This window comes from Euleptes europaea, chromosome 5, assembly GCF_029931775.1.
Source record: "Euleptes europaea isolate rEulEur1 chromosome 5, rEulEur1.hap1, whole genome shotgun sequence".
NCBI classification, from domain to species: Eukaryota; Metazoa; Chordata; class Lepidosauria; order Squamata; family Sphaerodactylidae; genus Euleptes; species Euleptes europaea.
The window spans coordinates 42,766,623-42,791,490 of NC_079316.1; positions in this window are offsets into that span (position 1 = coordinate 42,766,623).

Genomic DNA, 24,868 nt, shown 5'->3' on the forward strand with positions numbered 1-24,868 from the left:
CAAGGTCGTGATGCGGAGGCAGGCAATGGCAAACCACCTCTGAACGTCTCTTGCCTACTGGGTCACCAAAAGTCAGCTGTGACTTGACAGCAAAAAAAGAAAGAAAAGAAAAAGACTGAGGGTAAGAACAATATGAGAAAAACTGGTCAGAAACTGCCATTTCACACACAGCAGCTGCTGTGGTATGTTCTGAACTGTTGATAACATACTGCATAGGGCAAATATGTTTTTCTAGCTTATCTGGAACCCAAAGGAACAACCATTTCTTTAGCTTTAAAATCAGATAAAACATTCTACATGAATAAAGCAAATGCAAAGCAAACTGCAGAGAAAATGAATTCAATGTGTAACAGGCCGAAAAGGGTTTTAGCAGCATGAAAGATTGGAGGGGGTGGAACTCAAAAAGTGATCCTTGGTTTGAAGGCAGGGGTGCCCTAGCATGCCCCTGTCTTTCTTCGCAAAACGCAGGAGGAAATGTAACAGCTGTTTAATGAGTTTACTTCTCTATGTACTATCTATTTACAACACTGTAATTAGTACTGTAATTAATCGAATAAGCAATGCTAACACAGCTGTTCTTTGAAGCAGACAAATACTGAGGCCACAACCACTTGCAGTTGGTTCTTTTCTTTCTCTGTTTCTTCACTGGGCACTGATGAGCTGCTAGATCTGTCAGGGGTAAGACCTAAGGCTCAACAGGCCTTGAACATAGCTCAGTTTATTATCTCAGAACATACGACACTGAACTCCACTCTTTTCAGCTGCTCCCCAAAACTAAAAGTCCCAAAGAGGGTGGAGTTCAGTGTTGGTATGGACCACTTCAGCCGCTCCCCAAAACTACCGAAGTTGAAGAGGTCCAAACAACCCCAACGAAAAAGGCATAACATCCTCAGACATACACAACATCCCTTCCCTCTCAGCCAACATAGTCCTTCTCCCAACTAGGTGGTACTCCTTCACATTTAGGCCATGGGGTTCTTCTGTCAGCTGTAGGAGCTCGAGGTGATTCTACTTCAGTCACTTCTGCAGGCCAAGGCACATTAACAATCCCAACTTCTGATGGCTCTGGTGGAAGAACGGGGGCGCAACTGGAAGAACAATAAACCAAAAATGCTCCAAAGTTGGTTCCTCTAAGGACTAGGCTGTTGTCTCTCTACTAGCAAACAATCGCCCTCTTAGATGATCTACGCGCTGATGCAACAGCGGCCCTTCTACACACTGAACCTTGTAGGACACAGGCCCAGTGACCTCAATGATGGTAGAAGGAACCTACCTTGGTCTGGATCCAAAGTTCCTTGCATAAACCAACTCCTGAGATACAAATGATGAATAGACGGTACTGCCAGGCCAGCATTCAGATTTCTTTCCTATTTTTCCTGTAAATCATCAGTTAAATTTGGATGGAGATATCACCTCATAAATAATTCAGTAGGAATAACTCCTGTCGTTGAACAGGGAGTAACATGTTGAGCAATGAGAAATCTAGCAAGATGTGCTGCCCAGTCACCTTCCACAATCCGCTTCAAAGCATCCTTTGTAGTCTGCACCATTCGTTCAGTCTGGCCATTCCTTGGGGGTGGAATGGAGCAACGGTGACAGCTCTAATCAGGTTTCTGTCAGCAAATTCCTGGAACCCAGTAGATATAAAAGGAGACTCATTTTCAAGACAACTGTGTCAGGCAATCCACAGGTTGTGAATAAATTGTGTAGTGCTGAGTCTGTTGCTGTTTGTTTGTGGCAGTAAGACCATTTTGAGCCATTTAGAGCAGGAGTCTACAACAATCAAGAAATTTTTTCCCTGGAAAGGATGTGAATACTTGACAAGGCTTCTTAGTCACTTCCAGGGATAAGAAGGTACTCTTGGTGGGTTATGCCTAGTAGTCTGGAATGTGCTGCCCTCATTAACAGTCTTTTCAATGTCCAAGTTGATTCCAGGCCACCAGACATAATTTCTACATGTTTTCATATGAACAGTTCCTGGGTGTGCAGCATGCAAAGAGGACAAAGTGATTTGGCAACCCACCCCCCACCTCTGGAATGACAACACACTTTCCCCATAGCAATCACCCTTTATGAGCAGGCAATTCATGTTGGCAGCTTTCGAACAGCTTGAAATTCTCAGGCAGTTCCTCAACTGGCCATCCCATCCACACCTTGTTTAAAACATGGGCCATTGTGGGATCCTGAGCAGTTAATCAAGCAAGTTGATGAGCTAAAATAAGTGTATCTGGAAGGTATTTCAGCATCAAGACTTCCAATGGAAAAGGCACCTCCAAATCAGGAACATGAAGTGGTAACCAACTCAGAGAGTTAGCTTTAGTGATTGTTCTTTTGGTTTGTAGGTCAGTGTATAATCATAAGCCCTAAGAGAAATACTCCAGCGTTGCCTGTGTATGCAATGAAAGTATTAAGGATGTATAGGCTTATCATTGGAAAAGATTCTAAACAGACGGTTGTGTTCAGTGTGAATGCCAAAGGAATGGCCACAGAAGTAGTTGCGGAGTTTCTTGACCCTGCAATAACAGCAAGGGCTTCTTCATAAGGTGAAGCACCAGTAGTAAGGTTTAGTGGTTTCTTGTCATCATAATAAGCACAGCATCAAAGATTAATAACTTCTTAATGTTCTGGAATGCATCTTCATGCTGGCTAGTCCAATTCTAAGGAGCTCCTTTTTCAATAGGTGATGCAATAGTTGCCTACTATGGAAGGAAAACGAAGACGACGAAGAAGACGACGAGTTGGTTTTATATGCCAACTTTCTCTACCTTTTTAAGGAGAATCAAACCAGCTTACAATTTCCTTCCCTTCCTCTCCGCACACAGACACTTTGTGAGGTAGGTGGGGCTGAGAGAGTTCAGAGAACTGTGACTAGCCCAAGATCACCCAGCTGGCTTCTTGTGTAGGAGTGAGGAAACCAACCCGGTTCACCTGATTAGAGGCCTAAACATAACTCAGTTACATATCAAAACCTGAACATTTGAAACAGCTGAAAATTGACGTTGAGCTCTGTGCTTTAATTTGTTTGGGTAATTTTGATCATTGGAGACACATAAACCACATTTTATAACAAGGGAAAAGAGCCTTGGTTCACTTACCGTGAAGGCTTCTTCTGCTCGTAGGTAAGAAGGGCGTCTTCATTCTGGGTTATTTTCCTTATTTTCTAGGGAAGGCAGGATTCAACAAAAATGTAGGCCTTCCGGTTCCCCAGGGGAAATGACCCCCTCCCATCGGAATGCCTCAGTAGTTGAAAAGCTTAACATTAATCATCGAAAAAACTATCACTGTTTCATTTGGAAAGAACATTTTCCCCCTTTGACAGAAAGGGTAACAAAAGGAACAAACGACTGGTAACGAAACACCTTCAAAGGATAACATGAACAATTTCACTCAGGACACCCTCCCCGATGTAAAATTTTTTTTTTTTTGGTGTGCTTCTGGCAGGAAACTAGGGCGGGGAAGACGCCCTTCTTACCTATGAGCAGAAGAAGCCTTCACGGTAAGTGAACCAAGGCTCTTTCTCGCTCTAGGTAAGAAGGGCGTCTTCATTCTGGGACCTACCAGAGCTGTTAATGAATTAGGGTGGGGAGTTAGTCTTCCTGTACTGCCTGAAGCACTCCCAGGCCGAATGCGGAAGAATCTGTGGAGAAAGTATCCACCCTGTAGTGTCTAGAAAAGGTCGACAAGGAAGACCAAGTAGCGGCATTGCATATTTGTTCCAGCGACACCCTATGTCTAAAAGCCGTAGTGGTGGCTGCGCTCCTAACGGAGTGTGCCGTAATGCTAGACGGAGTACGTATGCCGGAGTTTTTATAGGCTTGGAAAATACAGGCCTTTATGTTGCTGCTAATAGCTGCCCAGGACATGGCTCCGCCTTTGTTAGGAGCCGTCAAGGAAATGAAGAGGTACTCTGATTTCCTAATCTGCTGAGTTCTTCGGATGTAGATGCGTAGGGCTCTTTTAACATCCAAAGAATGCCACTCCCTTTCCCTTTGGTTGGAAGGGTTTGGGAAAAAGGTAGGGAGAACAATCTCCTGCTCGAGGTGAAAACGCGTGTGAACCTTTGGTATAAAGGTAGGATCTGTCCTAAGAACCACTCTGTTCTTATGGAAAACACACAGTTCCGGCCATACAGAGAGAGCTCCGAGCTCTGATACCCTTCTGGCCGATGTAACGGCGGTAAGGAAAAGGGCCTTCATGCGGACCCACTTGAGATCGACCTTTCTGAGGGGCTCAAACGGTGACTTAGTCAAGGCTTGTAACACGGTGTGTAAATTCCAGGAAGGGAACCTATGCACCACCGCCGGGGATGACAGCTTAACCCCTCTAAGGAAGGTGCGGATATGAGGGTGTTTTGACAAAGGGTATCTTGCCACTCGAGGTACTAGGGTGGCTATTGCGGCCAGCTGACGTCGCATGGTGGAAACCTTAAGGCCAAGCTTTCTTCCATCTTGAAGAAATGCTAAAATGTCCGCCACCCTGGGTTTCAGGGGAGTTTTGGCGTTACGGTGGCACCACATGGCAAAAACCTTCCAAGTATATTCTTTGAGTGGCTGGTTTCCTAGAAGCCAATATGGTATCAACAATGCCGGAATTGTATCCCTGATCTATGAGGTCTCTCCTTTCAAGTGCCATACGGTTAGTCGATACCACCCTGGGTCCGGGTGACAGATCGGTCCTTGGGTTAATAGGTTGTGTCTGAACGGAAGTCGCCAGGGAGGTTGGATGGACATCTGTTGTAATGCCGGATACCATGGCCTTCTTGGCCAGTCCGGGGTTACCAGTAGTATCGTGGCTTGGAGAGTCCGAATACGTCTGATTACTCTGGGAATGAGAGGTAGAGGTGGAAACGCGTACAGTAGTCCGGTCGGCCACGGGGACAAGAGGGCATCTGTTTTCTCCGCTCCGGAGCTGGGAGTTGGCTGGAGTCGCAAACAAATCTACTAGTGGAACCCCGAATCTGGTAGTGATTTGTTGGAATATTTCCGGGTGCAGGGTCCACTCGGCCTCGTCGAGGTGTTGTCGGCTGAGCCAGTCGGCCTGAACGTTCTGGACTCCCTGGATGTGTTCGGCCGATATCGAAGCCAAGTGGGACTCTGCCCACTCCAAGATTCTGGAGGCCTGCTTGTGTAGGGAGGACGACTTGGAGCCCCCGTTTGTTTATATGCGCCTTCGCGGCTATGTTGTCCGTCCTTATGAGAAGGTGCATTCCCGCTAGCTGAGGGGCGAAGTGTAAGATGGCTTTCCAAATAGCTGTGATCTCTAGGAAGTCGATGCTTTTCATGAGATGATCGGGTTCCCAGAGACCCTGAGCCGGTTGACCGTGTAGAGTCGCTCCCCATCCCGTCAGGCTGGCATCCGTGAACAGCTGTACGGGAGCTTCGTGAATGTACTGCAGCCCCCGAGATAGATTGTCGGGAATCGTCCACCAGGCCAGGCTCACTCGGACGGAGTTCGAGAGTCTGAGGAACTTGTGCGCTTTCTTGGCAATGTCCTTCTGGAAAGGGCGGAGGAACCACTGTAACGGTCTCGCCCGAAATCGAGCCCATGGCACTGACGGGATGCATGAGATCATGTGTCCTTGGAGCTTGGCTAGAGCCATGAGGCGAAATGATGGAGCAGATGCTGCCTGTCTGGCGAGAGAAGAGATGGATTGTACTTTCTCTGTTGTGAGGATGAAAGAGCTGGTCGTAGTGTCGATGACGACACCTAGATGGGTCAGCCTCTGTGAAGGAATCAGTTGACTTTTGCTCCAATTGATCAGGAAGCCGTGATCTTGAGTACAATGTTTGTGTGGATCCGACTCATTTCCTGCGTGGGAGAGGATATGAGGATGTCGTCCAGGTACGGGTGTACCTGGACTCCCAGTTTGCGGACCTCTACCATGAGGGTCACTAGAATCTTGGTAAAGACCCTCGGCGCAGATGTTAAGCCGAATGGTAGAGCCCGAAACTGATAATGCTCGTCCTGGCAGGTGAAGCGCAGGAACTTCCTGTGTTCTTGGTGGATGGGGACATGGAGATATGCCTCGGTGAGATCCACCGAGGTCAGGAAGGCTCGAGGAGTTAAGGACTCTGAGATGGATTTCAGGGTTTCCATCCTGAACCTTTTGTAGATGACGAACTTGTTCACCCATTTGAGGTTCAGGATGGCTCTCCAGTCCCCGTTTTTCTTTGGAACCGTGAAAAACACGGAATACACCCCCAAGCAGCGCTCTGAGTACTCGACGGGCTCTATGGCCTGTATGTCTAACAGATGACGTATTGCTTCCTGTGTGCGGATCAATTTTTCTTTGCCTAATGGTTGTGTTTTGGACATGAACCTTGAAGGTGGGGTCTTGCGAAACTCTATCAGGTATCCTTGATCGATTATTGAGGACACCCAATGATCCGCCTGGGATGACCTCCATGCTGCCAGAAAGCGGGTGAGACGGCCCCCCACCGGACCGACGGAGACGTCATTGTTTGGACTGTTGAGGTCCATACCCCGCTCTGTCAGAGGGCTGGGTGGAACGTTGGGATCTGGAGTAACGGCCTCCCCTTCGAAAGGAACCCCTGAAAGAGTTCCAAGAACCCCTCCGTTGTTCGCCACGAAATCTGTGGAGGGTGTGGGAAGAGCGAAAGGGACGAGAAAAGGTTTTTTGGTCTCGCTTATAGCTCTTGGGGAGCGCCTTCTTCTTGTCCCTAGTCTCCACCAAAAAAGGTCAAGCTGATCCCCAAAAAGTCTCTTCCCCTGGTAAGGGAACCCCATGAGGTCGGCCTTAGAATGATGGTCCACTTGCCAAGGTCTGATCCAGAGGGCTCTCCTCGAAGCCAGCTGAGTGGCGATGGCCCTGGCTGAAAATGAAAGTGTATCTAAAGAGGAGTCAGCCAGAAAGGTGACCGCCTTTAAAACCTGGACACCCCTTCCTGAGCTTTCCTATTTCTCTCTGGAATGAGCTGGCGTAATTTGCGTGTCCAGACTATCGCTGCCCTGGATACTAACGCCGAAGTGACCGAGGCGCTGATGGCTAGGGCAGATGCTTCGTGGGCCCATTTGAGTGAGACCTCTGCTTTCCTATTGAGAGGATCTCTGATAGACCCCATGCCATCCCTGGCCACCACATCATTGGAATGTAAGGCACAGACAGGAGCCTCTACCACTGGGGGCTGAAGCAATTGAGCTGAGGCGGGTGCTAAATCGTAGAATTTTTTAGCTATAGCCGGGGTCTGTCTACCTGCTAATGGCTTTTTCCATTCAGCAGTAATCAATGACATAAAGTAGTCTGGAACTGGAATCACTCGAGAAGGGTTGGAATGTCTGTGGAAAAATTCTTTTGACCCTTTGAGTTTGTCAGAGGCTTGGGGGTCCTGTGATTCAGATAGGTCCAAGGCCTCTAGGGTCTTAGTTAAGAGGGAGGAGAAATCCTCCTGAGAGAAAAGCCTGAGCTGTTTCTCCTCCGGTTTTGGAGGGTCCTCCTCTAGGGGAGAGTCCTCCTCATCCTCCCCATTCTCATCCTCTGAGGAATCTGGGGAAGATTGGGGCTGCATGACTACCTTTGCCTGGGTTGGACAGAGGATTGGCTGCTAATAGCCTTCTCTCTCCCAGGCTCCTTTTGACTATAGATAGTACTGGGTCCCTCTAGAGGATCCTGACCATCCTCTGCGCCCCTAATGGAAGGCGTAGGGGTCGCTTGAGCCGCCAATAAGCCGTCCACAAAAACGCTCCTAATGAGCTCAGTGAGTTCTGCCCGTAAGGCAGCCAGCCCCCCACTATCTGTAGCCCCCGCGACCGCTGGTACGTTACCAGTAGCAGATCCCTGCTGTGAAGTCTGCGGTCTGTGGGGAGTCTCGTAGCCGCCAATGAGGACGTGGCTAGCAGCCGCGGCGGTCATAAGGGGCCCCGCCGCCTCCGGCGGGACCGCAGAGCAGTCAAAAACCTCAGAGACGTTTGGCGTCCGGCTAGCAGCCGCGCCCGGCGTCCGGCTAGCAGCCGCGCCTAGTTTCACCCGCTCTGCCACGGAGGTAGTGGCGGGTGCAGCAGGCGGCCGGCTAGCAGCCGCGCCTGGATCCTTCCTCTTCCTTTTTGCCTGCTGCGCTGTGGAGGCCCCCTGGTCCGGTTTTTTCTTTCTCTTGGTGATGGCTACCTTAGAGGGATTAGGGGGTTCTCCGCAGCTTGGGGATTCCCCGCGGCTTGGAGCCGCCGCGGTAAGGAGACCCGGGTCTAGATCTTTGGACGAAATAAATTCGTCATGGCCGGGAGACGCCATTTTCTTTGGGCGGGAAAAAGCAACCCCAACCCTCAGGGCCCTTCACCCGGACAACAAGGAGACAAAAAACGGACACAGACTAAAGCAGACAGAAAAGGTAAGAAGGGAAACACAGAGGGGAAAAATCTTCAGAAAATGGAAATACTTCCCACTTTGAAATTCTAAGAAGTCAGCGAAAAAATGGCGGAGCTCCGCCAGAAACCTCCTTCCCTGACAAGGCAGGAAACAAAACTGAGGCATTCCGATGGGAGGGGGTCATTTCCCCTGGGGAACCGGAAGGCCTACATTTTTGTTGAATCCTGCCTTCCCTAGCAAATAAGGAAAATAACCCAGAATGAAGACGCCCTTCTTACCTAGAGCGAGAAAAAGTTATATCCGAGGCCAGAACTAGGTTTTATGGGAACCATGGGACTGTTGCTAGAAGCCAGTAGCCCTTGCTCTCCTTCTCCTTTCCTGATAACATCTTTAAAACAAGTGGTGGGGTACGCTCTCACTGCACTGAGTTTTCTTGCCCCCATTCCAATTCACTGGATGCCACTTGAAGGAGTGGGAAAATTCACAGAATGGTGGCACCTTGCCATAGATTCTGTCCTTATGAAAGGTGAGAGGAGGAGCAGAGACAAGGCAGTTTCTTTTGGTGACAGTCTCTCAGGTCTGATAAGTGAGTTAATTAAAAGATCAGCATGCATGTGAGAATTGCATTGATTCATTTGGACATATTTGACAACCAGTCAAACATCAACTCCCAAATGGGTAAAAACCAGCCTTATTGTCATTACTGCTGGGTGGGTCAGTAAAGCAGCCATCTGTCCATACAAACCCTGTCAGCCTTTTATCAGACTGCAATCAAAGGAGCCAGGAGGGGGAAATGGAAAACTGTCCCCTAACCATGAGGGCGGGAGGTATAGAGGAATTGCAAATGCTTCAGATGGACTATTCATACAGGGAAAATGTGAATATAATTTTTTAATAAGGGTAATTTATAACTGGTTGTCTGTAGAGTGTGGCTGAATTACATCTGTACTTGTTATGTTGTTAACATTATTTATACATGCTGCTTTTTCAAAACACTTACTCAAACCAACTAACAAAAACAGAATCACTAAGTTACATCTATATTTTTTTTAAAAACAAAACAATTTCTATATGGCAGCTAGCAATGGAATTCAGCAACAACATCAGCAGATGATAAGAATTTCTCCCCACCATAACAACATGCCAACAGAAAAATCAAGGTGAAGAAACCTACCATAAATACTGAAATAAAAAGGTCTTCATCTGGTGCCTAAACAATCATGTGCTAGACAGAAATTACAAGGAATGCTGTTCTAAAGATATGGCAGCACAACTGAAAAGCTCTCTCCCGTATCAGTTTTTGCTTCACCACAGATGGTGGGCGGAACCTGGAGAAAAGCCTCAGAAGAGGTCTTCGTGAATGGGTAGGTTTGTACAGGCGCATGTAGTCCTTCTGATATCCTGGGGCCAAGGTCTTTAGGGAGTTATGCTAGGAATGTTTCACTATGCAACCTACGAAAATGGGTGCAATTGTTTTATAATAAGGGTGATATCATGCTTACGCCACACATGGATGACATGGTGTAGAGAGGTTCTACTGAAGGCCAGTATAGCCTTCCCCAACTGTTCTGCTTATTGCACAACTGTCACCACAGCTATGACATGCTATACTGTAGCCAGAAAATTCACCTCAATGGAAGAGTCTTGTCCAAGGAGCCAGTTGGCTTTCTATATTTGCATATGGAGCATGCAGGCTTGTGGCCTAAATGAGAAAGATGTAGTGAACTTCCTTGGGGTCATATGGCCAATTTCAATGGTTTTTGAAACAATTACCTCCCAGTACATGTATGTCTTCATTGGTCATAAAAATGCAATACCGTATATACTCGTGTATAAGCCGACCCGCATATAAGCCGAGGTGCCTAATTTCACCCCAAAAATGGGGAAAAATTAGGCACCCGCGTATAAGCCGAGGGTCGGCTTATACAACGGGTCGCCCTCCCGCCCGGCCTCCCGGGCCCTCCAGACCAACCCCAGTGCCACCTCCTCCCGGGCCCTCCAGACCCACCCCGACCCCAGCGCCACCCTGGGGGGGGAGGGGGAAGAGCCCCTGAACCCCCAACTTACCGGGAGAGGTGGGAGGAGGAGGCCCGCTGATCAGCTGGAGGCGGCAGCGGAGCCCTTCCAGCGCTGGAGCCGGTGGCGGCGGGGCCCTGCCTGCGCGCAGGCAGGCCCCGCTGGCCGCTTCCAGGTGCCCAGAGAGCGCGGCGGCCGGCGGCGGGGGCGGCGGCGGGGCCTTGCCTGCGAGCAGGCAGGCCCTGCTGGCCGCTTCCAGGCGCCCAGAGAGCGCGCCGGCCGGGGGCGGCGGCGGGGCCCAGCCTGCGCGCAGGCAGGCCCCGCTGGCCGCTTCCAGGCCGGCCAGAGGGTGAGCGAGCCGGCGGCGGCGGTAAGTTCCTCTTCCCTCCTTCCCCCCTCCCCCTCCCCCTCCTACCGTATTGACCCGCGTATAAGCCGAGTTTGGTTTTTTCAGCCCTTTTTTTGGGCTGAAAAACTCGGCTTATACACGAGTATATACGGTATGTATTATTCATGAATGGTATGCTCCAGCCACTGTGGCGTACTGTCTAAAGTGCTTTCCTGGAACTGAGGAGTCTCAGGTTCAAATATATCTATTCAGCCATGAAACTTACTGGGACCAGTCAATCTCCTTCAGCCTAACCTATGCCTTTTTCTATTGCAAATCAATTACAGTGGATGACTCCAAGTTCTATTAAGGGTTGGCCCAGGCACTCGGCAAAGTGTAATCACTTAGCTCAAGTGAAGAAGAAGAGGAAGAGTTGGTTTTTATATGCTGACTTTCTCTACCACTTAAGGGAGACTCAAACCGGCTTACAATCACCTTCCCTTCCCCTCCCCACAATAGACACCCTGTGAGGTAGGTGGGGCTGAGAGAGCTCTAACAGAGCTGTAATTTGTCCAAGGTCACCCAACTGGCTTCATGTGTAGGAGTGGGGAAACAAATCCAGTTCACCAGATTAGCCTCCGCAGCTCATGTGGAGGAGTGGGGAATCAAGCCCAGTTCTCCAGATCAGAGTCCACTTCTCCAAACCACTGCTCTTAACCATTACACCAGGTTTTGTTGAAACAGCAAGGGGCAGCAAACTATATTTTTACAATAGTGGGGACTTTAGAAGCCAAATTACCTTGAACCATCTCTGATAGAATACCTTACTTGACAGAACCACATAACATTCTAGCTGCACATGGTTCAAGTCAGAGCCATGTCCCTTTTGCACTGGAGTGGCACACTGGAACACAATGGGAATGCAATGTGCTGTCCTATGCTCTGATGCTAGCTACTACTTGTGCAATGCTCTTGGAATGCCAGTGACAACTTTGCAAGATAAATCCAAAGATATAAATTATCCCCTGGGATTTTGTAAAATGTATGTTCTAGTTTGACCATAAGTTATGAAAGTGGCATTATTTTTCAAGTGCTGAATATGCTGAAGACAAACCTCAAGGAGTGCCTCTTTAAATAAAATAAAGATCAATCCTAATTTAATCTAATATTGCACTGTAAAAATAGTATACATCATTAATTTACATTAAATGAAGTGTCAGAAAAAATCACATGCTTTGTACAGTGAGTGTCAATGACAGTCTGGTCAGGAAAGATGTCTACCTGCAGTGTGGTCTGAAACTCCTGGTGTATACAAAGAAGGAATGCCAAAGTTTCAGTAATACCAGATAACAGGATGGAAAATCTGCAGAAATCAGTTCAGTTAAAAGTTAACCACCTTTTAGTGACAACAGCATCCTAAAGCAGTGGCAATTAAAATTAAGCAAAAGTAATAATTCATATTGTCCTTTGATTAATTATTCTTTGAAGAACTTCAGCCACATAAAAACTTGCATTTAATGAAGCCACAAGAGATCCTTGTACTGACTAAACCAACATCTAAATGAAATTGCCCTTCATAATTATGGCAGTTTGAAAATGATCATTCTGACTGAGGGACACACTCTGGCTTATGTTACATGCCTGCACCAGTGAACAAGAGACAACAACTGTTCTGAACATTTAGGTTTGAGCAAGGAGCAGAAAAGATAAGAACAATGTGCAGTTGTGGGTCTTTTAACATAGAAATAATACTGAGACAATAGGGAGCGCTCTGAGCAGTGTTATGCATGGTACACAGGAAGTGTGTCTATGCTTCCTGTTTTTGCATTTCTTTAGTGAACCTAATGGGCCTAAATGAAGTCTTGCATATCTCACTTGATCTACCCCCCATAGATGCAAACCATGCAGAGACCACATATAGCCAAAGAAGTGAGAAAACAACCAGTGCAAGACAAACAAGCTTCCTATTTATCACAAAAGCAGTTTCATTCAAAGCTGCTCTGCGAAGCTGCAGTACAGTATGCTATAGAACCATGGGTCCTTTAAAAGAATTGCCTGTCAGCGATAGGCTTGGTGGTGGTGGAAAGTGCCGTCAAGTCTCGGGCGGCTTTCAGCAAGCCCGTTGAGTTTTCAAGGTAAGAGACATTCAGAGGTGCCTGTCAGCGATAGGCTTGGTGGTGGTGGAAAGTGCCGTCAAGTCTCGGGCGGCTTTCAGCAAGCCCGTAGAGCTTTCAAGGTAAGAGACATTCAGAGGTGGTTTGCCACTGCCCGCCTCTCCGTAGCAACCCTGGACTTCCTTGGTGGTCGGGTCTCCCAGCAAAGTACTAACCAGGGCTGACCCTGCTTAGCTTCGAAGATCTGATGAGATCAGGCTAGCCTGGGGAAGTTAGAGCCAAATGAGAACATCTTACTGAGGAACACACAGAATAAAATTAATCCTTGTGATGGACAAGATGTCATCCTTGAACTCTGTGTTCATAAATTCAACAATGATTTCCAAACTCCCTATCTCCAATATGGGTCAGATTAGAATATGTAAGCATGCATTGAAAGTATGGGACAAATTTTGTCATTCTACTATTCTGTGAGAGACTGTGACAGGCAAGTCACCTTGATTATACCCTGTCAGGCTGAAACTCAACCACAGTCATTTAGAAGAAAGCGGCGCTGCACTGGGATTCCAGGGCACAAAAATGAAGCATTCATGCACACAAGGGGTTTACAGGTTCTCCCTGGCTGCGTTCTCCCTGTGCTATGTTGTACGTGCTCTGGATGGTTGGCTGAACCCCCAGGGTCAGCTTCTGAGGGGCTATGACCAGAGAAATTCTACAGCACGCAGACAACGCAGACTTTAGTATCCCAGACCATGCATCTTTGAAGCATTTAATTACTAAGCCTCCTGTGACGGATTGAAGGGAGACTTGGATTTTTCCAGGGAAATTAGGTCTGTCAGAAATTTGATGGCACACAGAGGCTTGTGGTAAAAGTTCAAAACAACAGGGACTTATTTATAACAGGGTGAGGATTTAGGCAGGTATTCCTGGATTTCAGAAAGGTATTAGGATATTCCAAAAACAAACAGAGAGTAGACACTTCATAATAATATATATTTACACAAGAGAGGTTTGGTTCTTCTAGATGGCATGGCTAAATTCACTTCAGGATCTCTGCTTCCACCGAGAGGCTTGTTTTTGTTTAGTCAATTTCTTCTTTAGATTTCACTTGAGTTGACTTTCAAACACTCCAGTTTCAGCTCCTGGAGTAAAGAACTACACGACACTCTTCACCAGTTTGACACCTAAACTGGACTGGGATTACTCAGGACTCTAGAGACTAATTCTCCTCAATCTTACTTAGGGATTGCTCAATACACCTGAGATGACTTCCCTCTCCCTGGTTCTTGAGAACTCTTTTTCCTCAGAGCTAACTCCCAATGTCAAAACCCAGATGCACTCTGTCCACTCAGAGTTAAAGCCCTTATGACCCAGTTGCTGATTCTGTATTAATCAAACAACTTAAAATCGTGTTCCTTTATGTTTCACTCCTGAGGACTAATCCTCACTCAGCACACAGCTGACACCAGCTTCTCAGAGCCCTGCTTGTGGTGAACTCTGGAGCTGAACTGAACTTCTCACTGACTGAGAGCTGAGTGTAACACTTTCACTAGCCACTCCCAGGGCTCCCTTTAGCTGTCAATCAATCGCTTCTAAGGCCAAAACAGCTTCCTGGTTTCTATTGCCTTCTTCACACCTCCCTTTTCTGCATACACAATTTTGTCCTGGAAAAATGTAACTCCTAATACATCCGATATCAGAAGGATATACAGCAAATCGCTGGTAAACTTCATCTACTACCATGATCAAAGTGCTACTAACGCAATCTACTACACCGCTCAAAGTGCTTTTAGGCAAAGTATGGGTGTGAAAGCTGGACAGTGAAGAAAGCTGATAGGAAGAAAATAGATTCCTTTGAAATGTGGTGTTGGAGGAGAGTGTTACAGATACCGTGGACTGACAAAAAAACAAATCAATGGGTTATAGATCAAATCAAGCCTGAACTAACCCTAGAAGCTAAAATGACTAAACTAAGGCTACAGTGTTTTGGTCACGTCATGAGACGACAAGAGTCACTGGAAAAGACAGTCATGCTAGGAAAAACTGAGGGCAGCAGGAAAAGAGGAAGACCCAACAAGAGATGGACTGACTCAATAAAGGAAGCCCAGCCCTCAATTTGCAAGATCTAAGCAAGGCTGTCAAAGATAGGACATTTTGGAGGACTTTCATTCATAGGGTCACCATGAGTTGGAAGCGACTTGACGGCACTTAACACACACACACACATTTCATTGCCCAATCAGGTCCACCCTTTAAACCATGTCATAAATTAGCACTACGGCTAAGCAGAATGAATAAGTTACCACGAGCAACATAAACAGGTTTCAACCATTTAAACTTGTTTATTGAAAGACAGTGTTTAATTTCATGTTAATTCCATCATGTCCAGGATTGCCGTCTTCTTTCCTGAGACCCCCGGGGCTTGGTTATAGGAATTTCTTCAGGTGCAGCTTTCTTTGTCAATGGAGCTGTGGTTAAGGAGACAGCAGAGCCCTGAATTTCTCATCACTGTGAAGCTCCTAAAAGAGCCAAGCCATTGTCAGGAAAGAAAGTAGCAGCCCTATCAGTGTCAAGTGAACAGGCTTTCAGCTTTCCAAGAAATGGTAGTAGTGACAGAGCCCAATTAAATGCTACTGCAAGCCTCCTTGGGTGTGTTCCCATATAATGAAGCAATTTAAATGGCTGTGAGAGCAATGCCACCAAGAAGTCTTAACATATGCTGCCTTTCAAGGGCTTATTAAACTCGACAGCAAGAGTGGCACACTACATGCCCAACGCTGCCATACAGACTGGTTCCTTGCCCCACTTCTTGTTTAGCTGCACAGTCACTGACAGAGGGGGCCTATCCAGACCTGGCCTGCATGCCAAGCGAAGATTTGATGACTGATCTTGAAACATTTCCTTGTCCATAGTCTGTACACAAGACAAATTATAGGTAAGGAGTAAGCCCACAGAATGCTTTCCAGTGCTCATGGAAAATAAAACTTGGTTACCAAACAACCCCAACCCCTTTATAAGCAATGCAAAGCATTAGTGTCCAGACTCTTGTACTGCTATCGAAGCCCGGAGACATTACAGATACCCCCAGGAAATGAAACCAGATAGCTGCATGAAGCACTGAAAGGAAGTCACGTCTCTCCCGCTTCTTCCAGCTCAAACTTGAGAGCCACTATTCTAGACTGTCCTCTCTGGTGTTCCAAATGGTTCTGCAATATATCGCTGTTGTGCAATATCGTAGCATTCTACGTCTGAATCATAACAACAGAAGAAAGTAATGCAAAAGACCAAGCCAAAAAAAAAAGGGGGGGGGGTTTCCAAAGCAAAATCCACTGCTTTGGAAGTCACTGGAGTAAACTTTCAGCCTAGGTGCAATCTGCTGAAAGCCTTGCAAAGTAACTGGCGCTCCCTGAACTCTTGTTTATCTGGTGAATTTCAATACATTTAATAGAGCAGGTGTTAGCAGCTGATCAAATCCTACTGATTAAACAGGGAGAGCTAGGCCTCTGATAGAATTGGAAACAGGCATATATCTTCATTTTTAATTGCCTGCACCACCCACACAAATGGCTTGGGGTTAAGAAAGCACCTCTGCCTCCTGACCAGTTATACAGATGGCATTGCATTGCATTTATTTAAACACTCCCAGCAAGGATTTCAGCAGCTGCTTGAATTCTTCTCATCTGTCTTCACTGTTGAAGGTACAGGGCAGATTCCTTCTCCTGAACAGAGATTTTGGAGAGGGGAAAATGAGGAACTGAGGCAAATAGTGGTAACAAGGCAGGAAGTCCTAGAACGTCTAGACAAACTGCAAACTAACAAGTCACAGGGACCAGACGGTATTCATCCTAGAGTTCTTCAAGAACTCAAATGGGAAATTGCTGAACTTCTAACAAAGATATGTAATATGTCCCTTCGATCAGCCTCTGTACCAGAGGACTGGAGAATGGCCAATGTATCACCCATTTATAAAAAAGGTTCCAGGGGGGACCCAGGAAATTACAGGCTAGTTAGCTTAATGTCTGTTCCGGGTAAATTAGTGGAAAGCATTATTAAAGATAGAATTGTCAAGCACGTAGAAGGGCAAGGTCTGCTGGGCAAAACCCAACACAGCTTCTATAAGGGTAGGTCTTGTCTCACTAACCTATTAGAGTTTTTTGAAAGCGTCAATAAGCATGTGGACAGGAATGAGCCTGTAGATATTATGTATTTGGATTTCCAAAAAGCTTTTGACAAAGTCCCCCACCAAAGATTGCTAAGCAAACTTCATAGTCATGGGATAAGAGGACAAGTCCTCTTATGGATTGAGAGCTGGCTGAAAAATAGGAAGCAGAGAGTAGGAATCAATGGTCAGTTCTCACAATGGCGGAATGTGAGCAGTGGGGTGCCTCAGGGATCTGTGTTGGGACCGGTGCTTTTCAACCTGTTCATCAATGACCTGGAGTTGAGGTTAAACAGTGAAGTAGCCAAGTTTGCAGATGACACCAAATTATTTAGGGTGGTTAAAATAAAATCGGACTGTGAAGAGCTCCAGAAGGATCTCTGCATACTGGAAGAATGGGCATTAAAATGGCAAATGAGATTCAATGTGAGTAAGTGTAAAGTGATGCATATTGGGGCAAAAAATCCCAACTTCACATATACACTGATGGGATCTGTGCTGGCAGCGACAAGCCAAGAAAGGGATCTTGGGGTGGTAGTGGATAGCTCAATGAAGATGTCAACCCAGTGTGCGGCTGCTGTAAAAAAGGCAAATTCCATGCTGGCCATAATTAGACGAGGAATAGAGAATAAAACTGCTGATATCATACTGACCTTGTACAAATCTATGGTGAGACCACACTTGGAATACTGTATTCAGTTCTGGTCACCACACCTAAAAAAGGATATTTCAGAGCTTGAGAAGGTGAAGAAAAGCGCAACCACAATGATTAGGGGACTAGAGCAACTATCCTATGGGGAGCGGTTAAGACGCTTAGGGCTGTTTAGCTTGGAAAGAAGGCGGCTGAGGGGAGACATGATAGAGGTCTATAAAATTATGCATGGCTTGGAGAGAGTGGACAGGGAGTTTTTCTCCCTCTCCCATAATACTAGAACACGGGGTCATCTGCTAAAGCTGGAGGGTGAGAGATTCAAAACAGATAAAAGGAAGTATTTTTTCACACAACGCATAGTTAAATGGTGGAACTCCCTGCCCCAGGATGTGGTGATGGCTGCCAGCTTGGAGGGCTTTAAGAGGGGAGTGGACATATTCATGGAGGAGAGGGGTATTCATGGCTATTAGTTAGAATGGATACTAGTCATGCTGCGTACCTATTCTCTCTAGTATCAGAGGAGCATGCCTATTATTTTGGGTGTGGTGGAACACAGGCAGGATGGTGCTGCTGAACTCGTCTTGTTAGTGGCTTCCTAGAGGCACCTGGTTGGCCACTGTGTGAACAGACTGCTGGACTTGATGGGCCTTGGTCTGATCCAGCAGGGCCGTTCTTATGTTCTTATAAGGCATCACCAATTCATGCATGGCTAGGGACACCGTTTCAGGCAGCAGATTAATCAGGTTTGTCCTGTAATTGAAATGGTGTTCCCAGCCTAGTAACCATAAGCACTTTGGGATATTCTTTAATTTGTACATGGGCCGTAAAAACCCCAAAAGGGGTCGCCATAAGTCAGCTGCGACTTGACGGCACTTTACACACACAAAACACAGTGGATAGGAGACCCGTGGCACAGAGTGGTAAGCTGCAGTATTGCAGTCAAAGCTCTGCTCACCACCGGAGTCCGATCCCTACAGAAGTAGGTTTCAGGTAGCCGGCTCAAGGTTGACTCAGCCTTCCACTCTTCCGAGGTCAGTAAAATGAGTACCCAGCTTGCTGGGGGCAAAGTGTAGATGACTGAGATTTCTCTTGACCTAGTGCAGATAAAATACCATAGTCTTCTCAAGTATGAAAGGCTGGTATCAGCCAAGATGCACCATATAATTATGAAACAATAGTTCATTTCATTGGTTTAATGATGCAGGTTAGTCTATACGTTCATAATTGTCTCTTTACTAGATTTGTTATTACTGCCAGTGAACAGAAGCAATCAAGATTTGTGAAAGGAACATTCACAATTCCCAAAATTGTAATTGCAGTATGTGCAGTTTATCTGGATTTGTAAAGTGTAATATTTATAAAGAAAAGCTTTACTTTTCTAATAGATAAACAAATATATCTCAAGTTACAACCTATCAACAACAAAAGAAAGCATATAAAATAATTCCAGACTGAATACCATTTGCCCACATTGGCCAATGAAATAAAGTCTAAAGTGGCCAGAAATAAAGTCCACAGATAAAATAACAGTGTGTCAGGTAACCGAATTCCAGGAACTACTAGGACCTGCGATACCACCGAAACTTTCCATTGCATAAACACACTATTTTCCATTCTGGATCTTTCGTTTAGACTATTACTAGATTAATCAACTACAGTTTATATTGCTTAATCTGTAGGGGCAAATCATAATTTGAAAAGGCAGGTTTTAGGTAGTGCAACCATGAGATAACAGGTTATTTATTTATTAAGGTAATTTTACTTAATATGCTAGGGAATAAAAACAAGCTATTTGTTTTTGTCTTTTTACACTGAAAGACCTCCTTCAGTATATTTTCTTTGGTATCTCAAAATGCACCTACATTGGGAGATTAGCAGTACAAAAGGTATTCAAATGTAAATTATTAATTAATTGACTGGTTTAGAATACAGATGAATTCTCAACTTAAAAATCTTTTAGAGTATTATGCGGTACATGTTTCCTTGGCAGAAATTCCCACTGAGTCACAATACAACACTATTAAGTAACAGTACATAGGATTTCATCCTTAGGGGGATGACATATCTACATTTTGCAGCTGACTGACAGGGCCATACGAAGCAGAGATATACCCTTCTAAATCCATTGAAGCCAATGGGTTTAGAACACTGGAACTCTGTTTAAGACTGTACTGATAATCTGCTTCCAGAATTATGCCTTTCTTTGGCTATTTTGCAAACCGATAGTAAAAAAGATTTAACATAAGGGCTGAGATTTGCCAGTATATCCTGAAGCACTGCATCAAATAACCCAATATATGCTGCATAATATATGCAAAATTGCAAATTAAGTACGCAACTTGTTGTATCTTCTCAAAGTAGAAAATTACATTAATGAATGTTTGTATTGGGCCCAGCCTGAGTAAGTCCAATAAGTTGTTGAGCTTTATCGACTATTTTATTGAGAATAAACTGAGAAGCTGAAAAAAGCTCCTGGGAAAGGAGTGCTAGGCTACCTTGATCTCTGAAATGGGGGAGGGGTTATAGTGGTTTAAATGGGGGGTCAGACAGTCCCTCACAAACAGATCTCAAGTACAAAAACATACTGTTCAAGTCTTCTAATCGTTTAAATTGGGTTATAGTCAGCATTTTATGTTCACATATGATGATATGAACTCACATAAAAATGTTTTGTGTAAGCAGGGTTGCTGGGTGGGTGGTTTCAGGGGGCAACTGCCCACCAATCCACTGGGCTTCTCCAGAGTGGGGATTGCATGCATGCACGGCCGCACATGATGCGATTGCCCCAGCCCAAAAAACCTCCCACTGATGGATGGGGGGGACCTGGCAACCCTATGTGTAAGGAGGCCCGTGTTCTACAAACTTTGAATTCTACAGCTAACCCTCCACTTCCATGAGCTACACCGCTAAAAATCATGACAGAATTGTTACTAGTTTTCTGAATTACTAATCCAGCTGCCAAAAATTGGTCCAAATTAACAAAACTGCCAAGTCTAGTGTCTCTGAATGATGCTATCCATGACACCTCTTGCCTGTTGCTTGTCTCAGAGGCCTCCAACTTCAATGAAATAAGCTGATGAATTTTAAAATGCATACACAACTAAGCAACTAATCAATTGTAATTCGTGGATCATTTTCATTTTCTGAAGCCCATGAAACTCAAAGTGAAAGCTCAAAAACAGAAGCTATTAGTTTTTCAGGCACCTACGGAAATAAACTTGAGCTCAGCTAGAATTTTCTAAGGTATATTATTTGCTAAGTTGCAATAAATAAAATAGAAAAGAGATGGATTCAGGATAGCTAATTTTCTCTAGAGTTATTACTACACTGAAAGCTTCTCCTGTACAAGTTTCCCTAAACAAAAGTCCCGCTGAGTTCAACAGAGGATCACTCCCAATTAGTCGGTCAGTCTATCTTTATTGCAACAAAAAAATAAGCCTTAGCAACAACGATTCCATCAAAATAAAAACAAGAAATTCCATACATTTTCATAGGAAAAATTAAAATACAAATTCTCAATTCAGTGTGCACAGAAATACAGCCTTTTTGTGTATGATGATGAGGTACTACTGTAAAGATTAACTTCTATATTTTTCCATCTTTGCAAAAGCTATAACTGAAGCTGTGGCAGCATCTTATAGGTGCATTGGTAATTACTGTTTGAACAAAACCAAGGCATCTTAAACGTAAAACAATTTTCTGTGTGAAGCTGTACGCAATTTGTTGTATCTTCTCAAAGTACAAAATTACATTAATGTTTGTATTGGGCCCAGCCTGAGTAAGTCCAACAAGCTGTTGTGCTTTGTGGACTATTTTACTGAGAATAAACTGAGAAGCTGAAAAAAATACACTTGATGTTAGATAAGACTGCATATATTTCAATTTGTCACACAATTTTCTCTTTGTTCCCAGGGAAATGGCTTCAAAATTTCTGGGAATTTTATAACTGCAACTTGATGGCAAAATAACGCCAACTTTTACTCTTGCTGTTTGTTGGACTAGCATTCTGAAGAGGAGTATCAGACTCAAACGAGGATGACATTCTCTGTCTTCCACATGCCCACGTCGACATTAATTTTGCTCCCAAACCCTCATAAGTCTTGATGGAACAATGACCTAGTCTTGGGACCAGCAACTGGCTTATAAACAACACTGCACCCAATGTGATACTTTCATGCATCTTGCCTGCCAAAAGCCCTTCATCTGCACTGTCCCCAAATCCCAGCTGCCCCTTGGCCCTGAGAACCCACCTGCACGCAGGTCACAACTCCCCACCATCAAATCCCTCACCCCGCATGCCGCTGTTTCTGCACCAAAGCAGCCCTTCTCCTTCCTGCCAGATTAAACATCCCTGTCACCCAAGTCTCCTTTTCTGTTGACCAAAATATACGTGCATCCCACTACACACTCTACCCCCATCGTCTCCAAATACTGGATAACTGCAGACTTCACTCTATGCTCTCCTTAACAACTGCACTGTTAAATTAAACTGAATAGGAAAGAGGTTGATATTGTAATTTGTGCACATATGGTGAATCCCAAAGAGCACCTCAGTATGTCTGGGGGGCACATGATTGCTGAAGCTAAGAAGGTAAGGGTCTGGTCAGCACTGGATGGGACACCTCCTAAAAGCCTTATATAAGCCACCTTCGGTTCCAAAACAAAAGAAAAGCAGCATATACATGTAATAAATACATGTGTGACAACCTGTCCTGCATTACTGTGGCTCATGCCACGAGGCAGGAAGCTAAATTAAAATTATACTAGGTAATGCTTACAGTGATCGCTCGACAGTAATTTTTCTGCTGCTTTCTTCCTTCTTCCCCAGAGCACAGAGTCAGTCCTGGTTTTTCTCCATCTCACTGTGCTTCAAAAGACAGAAGTGTTTCAGAAGAACATAGGAGGCATCACCTTTGAGTCTGTCTGGGTCACCCATTTGAAAACACCTGTCTCTATCGTTACAACTATCCAACATTTTCTGACTTCCCAGAGCTTCCACGGCAGCCATTTTGTGTTGGCACCCACTACCTGTTTTCCAAATTCGATAGGTTCAACAAAGTCAGGGACTCCTGGCATACAGCATTCCATCTCATTCTACTTTACTCCACCGGTGATTCTGCCTACACGTTTTATTCTTGTCCCCATGGGCTTGTCTCCATGGGCCTTGTCAACTGAGAATGGGGTTTCTAAAGGAAGCAAACAAACTCGGGAAATTTCTTGGGGCAATAAAAAACAAATGAGGAAGCTCAAGCACAGCTCTTTTCCAACAACAGCTTTCGTTTTGGAGCCTGTTGGGAAAGGCTCTTGGCTACACTTTGTGTACCATAACTAGAAAGCACTACAAATGTGTTAGCAGTTAATACAAGTGACCCAGATGCTCAATTCACACTTTAAACAACTAGGTGAGTATACTAGGGGAGCCAGCGTGGTGTAGAGTTTAAGTGGATTGTACACACAATCCCTGAAGTTGTTTAATACCACACTCTACCAACAATCACAAAATGGAACACGCAACAAACCCTACATGAATCGTGAGGACAAAAGTTGGCTGAAAATGTGTTCACTAGTCTAAACTGTTGAGTATGCATGCTCCGAGAACCACCTTTGATGAGTTTTTAAAAATTTGAGCTCCAACTTCTGAGTGCAAAGTACACATATATATCATTCATTACAAAGTAACTTGATCCTATGTGTGCATACACTGCATCTGAGTGCTGAGTTCAAAATACAGCCAAACAGAAGCACCTTGGAACTGCCAGGAGTTCAATCTCCCTCACTCCCTGTAAAACTGAGAAAGATAGATCCATTACTTACTTTTGTGATTCCTTGCTGTACGCATGATTCTTACAGGGCAGTTCTGAGCAGAGTTATACCCTTGTAAGTCTATAGAACTGAACTGCACTGTCAGAGCTACTGATGCACAGGAGGCAGCAAGGAATTCAATCTTTCCCCAGAACAAGTGGGAAATACTCCAAGCTAGCTGTGCTGCACATGAGAGGCAGCGGGAGCAGCCCAGCAAACAGCACTCTCTGGCCACTGAACTCAACATCACTCCTCCGGAGACCTAATGGAAGAGTATTTCTCATCTGCCAATGATTTTGCAAAGTGCTTCTGCCCTTGCTGCTCCTCTCACAATGTTGTGTTGCACTTCATATTCATACTGTAACAGCAACCTTGCAGGCGGGTTTCATTTCTGTTGGGGCAAAATTCTAGACAAGAGTACACGGCATACTCTTTACTTAGAATTTAGTCTACAATCCTATGCAGCTAAATTATCTGTTTCTAATTGTGTGCAAGGCAACAACCTTAAAAAGTAAAGTGGAAGGCAGTTATTGGTGACAAATTATAACCCAAACGTGTCTACCCCCAAAATTTCAACGTATTTTTATAATTCACACTCCTCACTGCCTAGCAACAGGAGGTACCAAATCCATCCGCTCGAATACAAAATATTTGGAACTGAAACCCATCTGTCGAAACATATCTGTGAATGTTTCTCTCTGATTTGCAAGTACAATTCTGATCTTCACACCCAAGATTTCCATCAAATCCTCTTCATGAAGACTGGGGGAAAGTCTTTCTGAAAAGAATAATGTATGTTTAAGGGACAGCCCAGTGCAAGCCCTACTGAAATGGATGAGAGCTGTACAAGACTGCTAGATCAGCTTCCCAGCGGACTGTGCTCACCACTAATAAGAAAATAGAGAACAAATGTTTCCATAGTGTGTGTGTCTAGTGTGTCTTTCAGTTTTTGCTCAGGCGCATCTCAGATCGAATAGGACTTGCTGGGAATGACCTTCTGTCTCACCAACCAGTACTGGCTGTGACTTCAGATGAAAAAGTCCACTCGTTCATCGCAATTTTCAGTTTGCTGAAATGTTTGAACTGAAAATCTGGGCAATCGCTGCTCGGTGTCGAAAAGAGCAACCTGCAGACACTACAATAATGCATCTATCAATACTGCTGTTTGTTTCTGAAAATTCAGGGAGCCCCACCATCTGTTGTGACAGAATAGGCATCATGTTTTCTTCTCGAGTCTCCGTTGTGCACATTTTTGTGTCGAAAGGGGAAATAATTGGTTTCTGAAAAGTTCACTGCCCCAAATCCACCTTCCATTTGGAAACTGAACTGCTTACTTAGAACCTTGAAGACCCTAGGAGAGAGCCCACCGGTTCAGTTACCAGTTGCTAGGCAAAATCACACTCAGTTCCTTTCCTTTTCCCAAGAAGAAACTGTTAAAACGATAAAGACAACCAGAGTTATTTCAGAGAAACCAGGG